Below are 6,260 nucleotides of genomic sequence, written 5' to 3'. Positions count from 1 at the left end.
AAAGTAAGAATTTCATTGTACTGAGAAATACTACTTTTTCTGTACATATGATAATAAACGCTTTGAATCTTGAATCTTGAATCTTGAATCACGACGGATAATAGGGCTAATATAGTCAAAGCCATGAGCCTGAATGAGTGGACTAGACTACAGTGTTTTGGCCACAGGCTGCACCTTGCCGTTGGTGAGTATTTGTTTAGATTTGTTTATTATTAGCAGTAAACTGATTACTAATAGACATCAAATAAGAACTGTGTTTAATTATTTTGTCATTAAATAAAAAATTAGGTGTGAGTATTTAATTTTTTTTCATCCAAATGTATTTTAAGTACTATAAAATATGTAAAGCATATATTGCCTGAAATATTTGGTCAAAGTTTAAAATCTGTGAGATTTGTTGATAATAATAGAAAATAAATAATAATAATAATAATAAAATAATAATCATAATTATTAGGCATGTTGTTGTGACTGTCTAAGGGAGAAGTAAGGTGTGAGGCAGATGTGACCACAAGTGGTACTAATGGTTTGAGTTTTGTTGAATTTGTCATACAAGATATTTGTCAAATAAGTTAAAGAGAAGTAAGTTAGACTATTATTGATTTAATTAGGCAGTGTAAGTCGCTCTGGATAAGAGCATCTGCTAAATGTGTGAGGGCTTGTATTTAATTAGATACATTTTGTCAACCGCTTGACACCATTAATAATACAGTTCCAGATATAGGCTAGGGCATTAGGCTAAGTGAATCTATTGTTGGATTTCACAACAATTATAATATCTTTTTACTTTCTTTTTATTCTCAAGATTGAAGCATGCAAGACCCCCGTATCAAGTGTGCAGCTGTTGTTTGCAAGAAGATTGTGAGCAGCTTCTCATTCAGTTGGAAGAGGAGGAAAGACCTGGCCTTAGCACAGAAAGAGCTAAATATCCCTTAACACCAGCTGATCAGCTGGAGTGAGCAATTTCTCAGGTCTTTACCTCAGACAAAAAAACAAGGCATCTCGTTCTGACCTGGCAAGACCTCGAGGTCCTTGAGTCAGTGAAGAAGGCTCTTAAACCCCTTGTGGAATTCACTGATGCTCTATCAGGTGTCCTACGTGAAGCCTGTGCTTAATCTCTTCCACTCTACCATCTTAGCAGTTCAAGAGGATGACACTACATTGATCCAGTCCTTTAGAACCTCCATCCTGGATTACTTGAGGAAGAAACGTTTCACCCACAACTGCAGACCTGCCGATGGTTCCAACACCATCATTAAGTTTGCAGATGACACCACGGTGATTGGCCTCATCAATGATAATGATGAGGCCGCCTACATGGAGGAGGTGGGTCGTCTGGCTGAGTGGTGCGACACCAATAACCTGTTGCTTAACACAGAGAAGACCAAGGAACTCATCGTGGACTACAGGAGGAATGCTGACCCACATCCACCCATCTACATTAAAGGGACGGCTGTGGAGCGTGTGAGCAGCTTCAAGTTCCTGGGTGTCCACATCTCGAGGATCTCACTTGGACGATCAACTGCTCCAAGCTGATCAAGAAGGCTCACCAGCGCCTCTTCTTCTTGAGGACTCTAAGGAAGAACCACCTGTCCTCAGATATCCTGGTGAACTTATATCCTGGTGAAGCGGTGTCTGAATAGGGCTGGGAAAATCATCAAAGACCCCAGTCATCCAGCACATGGACTTTTCACTCTCCTGCCCTCTGGGAGGCGCTACAGGAGCCTCCGGACTAAGACCACCCGGTTCCGGAACAGCTTCTTCCCTACAGAGGTCAGACTCTTGAATTCTGCCTCCTGACCTAACTGCACTACTGTAAATGCTGTATAAACAATCATTTTTGTACAATACGGAAATTATAATAATACAACTGTTTATAACTTGTATTATAGTATATTCACACATACCTTTTTACCATGTACATTGTAACATACCCGTAATAGACTAATATTTTTTGTACTCTAATATCTATAATAGACCCATTTTGTAATATATCTATATATCTATATTATTCCTAATATATATTTTTGTAAATATTATTGCTAAAAGCACTTTCTGGATGGATGCAAACTGCATTTCGTTGCCAGGTACTTGTGACATGTGCAGTTGAATTCTATTCTATTCTATTCTAAATTTGCTGAGCCTGCCACAAACACTCTGCTGGACATGGCATCACTAGTGGATCCCAGATTCAAAATGGCATATGTTTCTGCAGAAAAGATGGATGAAATCAAGTTCAGAGCTATACTGGAGATGGCAGAGAGATCTGACCAGGGCACAGTGGGGTCAGCTGCTCCACAGCCTCATAAAGCATCAACAGTATCAGAGCTAGAGCCACCAAAAAAGAAAACCCTTGGAAGTTTCTTTAAAATGCCAACAGCATCCCTTGCCATTGCCACAGCACCACTCAGAGAGCAAATGGAAACGGAGTTGTCTGTCTACTTGTAATCTGTTGGTGCTGACAGTGAATCAAATCGCCTGCAGTGGTGGAACAATCATGAGGAACTGTACCCAAATCTGAAAAATTTGGCAAAAAAAGTATCTGTGTGTGCCCGCAACCAGTTCCCCATGGGAAAAGGGTGTTTAGTACCAGTGGCAATGTAGTTACATGCCACCGGGCGTCACTCAAGCCAGAAGCTGTTGACAGGTTTGTGTTTTTGGCACAAAACCTATAGAGAACTTGTTACTGATTGCTTGTCACAACTGTAAAGTTGCAGTTTCCCAGTTTAAATGAAGAGTTTGCCATATTAAACTTTGGTTTAAAATATAGACTTTGTTATGTTAAACGTTGGTTTAAAATAAAGAGTTCTATGTTAAACTTAAGTTTAAAATAAAGTTTGCTATACTATCCTTTCATTTAAAATAAAAACATTTATATTATATAAGCATTATATTGATGTCATTTTATTCAATATAGGGCCGAATTTATCATTTATATAGTGATTTCGAGGTAATTTCAAGATATCGAGATATATATCGTGTATCATGATATAGCTTAAAAATATTGCGATATAATTTTTTTGCCATATCACCCAGCCCTAAATGGACTGCATTTATATAGTGCTTTTTACTACTCTTATGAGTACCAAAGCGCTTTACAGTTATGCCTCACATTCACCCATCCACACTCACATTCACACACCGGTGGTGGAGGCTGCCATGCAGGGTGCCAACCAGCTCACCGGGAGCAATTTGGGGTTTAGTGTCTTCAAGGACACTTCAATGAAGTCAGGAGGACCCGGGGCTCAAACCTGCAACCCTCCGGTTGCCGAACGGTAGCACTACCTCCTGCACCACCTAGCCCTAGTCCACACCCTCACTGCCAACCTCCGAGAAAGCGGAGGCCAAGGCAAAACATGTATGTTTCCCATGTTCGATGGCATTTTGGAGAAATGGGCTTATTAATTAAATAGTTTATGGGCAAAATAAAACAATTGTCTGTCTGTGCGTGCATGCGCGCGTGTGTGACGTAAAAATAGTGACTGGTATTTTAATTATAGGGTGAAATGGTGGTGCAGTGGTTACCACTGTCACCTCCCCCCTCTAGGACCAGAGTTTGAGTCTCTGCCATGGCTCCATGTGTGGAGTTTGTGTATTTTTCCCGTGCTGTTGTGGGGTTTCCTCTGGGTACTCTGGTTTACCATTGGTGCCCCATCCTGGGTTGTGCCCTTAGCCTCTGGGATAGGCTCTGGACCCCCCTATGACCCTGAGTAGGACAAGCGGTTACAGAACATGGATGGATGTTTAACATACTAAAATTGCACATTGTAGTGGGTCTTTATTTGCTACGAAGCCGTCTTGTTTTCTGATCTGCTCTTATTTACTTTTTAAAATTTTGATGCTGCATTAGATAATTCACTTGAATGCCTCTTGTGTATCTGCCTTTGTCACACTAGTAACTTTATTTCTTCTCACTTTTTATTAACATACACATTTTACCTTTTACCTTTTGTGAAAGTGTTCCAAAATAGAGATCAGTTATATTTTGCTAAAAAATATGACTGCTTTCAATTTATAGCTATGTGTCACGATGCAGGGCAGAAGCAGGCGAATGAAGCCGTGAATACGGGAACACAGGGTTTAATTCCACAAAAGGCAGGCAACAACACATTGACACTACAATGACTGGACTGGGGAAACAAACGGAAATGCGGACTAAATACAATGGACTAATTGACAACGATCAGGAACAGCTGGTAAACACGGTGAATCCACATGGGGTTAACGAGATGGCGTGGCACACGAGAGGAGCGGAAAGTAAACACATTCCAAGAAATATACAGTGCAGGCAAAATGACAATGGTTAACTGTATTAATCACTGTTTGTATTTGAGTCTTGTATTACACTTTGATTCCTAATTATGCTTTTATCCATGTTACCAGACAAATCAGAAAAAAGCCACAGAAGAAGCAAAAAAAGCCAATCTCTTGACTACTACGTGATAGAAAAATGAAGAGAAAACAGTCTTCACCTTGCCCAACACCAAACAAAAAATTCAGAGAAGATACCCTTTCAGATATGTTCTTTGAAGAGGATGATGATGATGGTGGGGTTGTTCCAAAAAAACTTTATTAGGAGGCAAAGAAGAAACTATGCCGCTACCAAAAAAAGTACGAAGACGTGTTTACAGCAACTTGAAACAATAAAAAAGTAAGGGTGTTTTGAATAACCTTCAACCTGATTTTATGCTTTTCTGTCAAGGTGTTCTGATATGAGAATTTGTCTTTGTCTCATTTTTAGATGTAATCTGCTTATCTTAGCAATGTAGCAAAACCTAGATGGAAATATGGTCCATCATAATATACTATGACAATTGAAAGGTTTTCACTGAAAATTGGCTGGCTGGCTTGTTAAAAAAAAATTCTATAGTATTATTGAGCCATGGAATCATTATTCCATTATTCAGTAGTTGTGTGAATACTTTTCAGTTCATGGTGTGATATTTTGTACACTGTGCCAAAATTGTGTGGTTTGTGGGTGCTACTGGTTTCGGTCACTTTAGTACCACATACCAGTCAAATTTGATGTTCCAGTTACAGTGGTACCTTGATTTACGAGCATAATTCGTTCCAGAAACATGCTTGTAATCCAAAGCACTCGTATATCAAAGCGAATTTTCCTATTAGAAATAATGGAAACTCATATGATCCATTCCACAACTCAAAAATATTCATATAAAAATTATTAATACAAAATATAAAGTAAAAATACATAAAACAAATTAACCTGCACTTTACCTTTGAAAAGAATCGTGGATGGTGTGAGGGAGACGAGAGAGGAGAAGAGGAGGGTTATTTTGTAGGACGACTTTCACTATAATTAACGGAATCACTGCTATATCTGTTGGCTCACTGGAATCTTTTTCTGTTTGTGTGACTTTAACAAGGAACCCATCCAATGACAGCCTCTTTTGCCTCCTTTTCGATTTCGCAAAAATGTGGACATTGCATTGTCGTTAAACAGATTCATCGCTCGCTCTGCTATGCCCTTATTCAGGTGGTGCTTTTCTACTAAATTTTGACTATACGAGTGAGGCATGCCGACTGAGACGAACATGGGAGACGATTACCCACAATTCCACGCGCATGCGCTTCCTGTTTTGAAGCCGAGCGCACGTAAAAACAAGAAAAACAAGGAGCGCATGTGTGCCATATGATTTTTGATGATACTTGGCGCTCGTAAACCAGGACTTGCTCGGTTTCCAAGTCAAAATTTATTAAAAATCTTTGCTCGTCTTGCGGAACACTCGTAAACCGCGTTACTTGTAATCCGAGGTTCCACTGTATTTATGAATATTGCCTGATCTCCATAGCAAACGGGGAACCATCTGGGTGGAGTTCAGACTCTTACTGTATAATGTTATTCTTCATTCTCCGTAAAATACTTTTAATCGCATCTGTGTGAAATGTTCTGCACAAATAACCTTGTCTTGTCTTTGCTTTTTACTACAGTAAAATCCAGTTATAACAGACTTCAAGGGACTTGGCAAAATAGTCCAAAAATGCCCAGAACACAACTACAGGACACCATTTACTCATGCCACACCCCAGCAGACACACTTGTGATATAGATTATTATATTGTACATTTAGTAATCCAACTTCCAACGATGCTGAATAAACACGCGTGTATATATAGTTCTTAAATTCTTTACTTAAGCCAGATTCATGTGCATGAATATCACAGTTGACAACAACTGCAATATTACCAATACAATCACACATACACATACAATGAGCATGAGTAAACTTGTATATGTT

This window comes from Paramormyrops kingsleyae, chromosome 3 (genome assembly GCF_048594095.1).
Source record: "Paramormyrops kingsleyae isolate MSU_618 chromosome 3, PKINGS_0.4, whole genome shotgun sequence".
Taxonomy (NCBI): domain Eukaryota; kingdom Metazoa; phylum Chordata; class Actinopteri; order Osteoglossiformes; family Mormyridae; genus Paramormyrops; species Paramormyrops kingsleyae.
Note: the sequence above shows the minus strand (reverse complement) of the source record.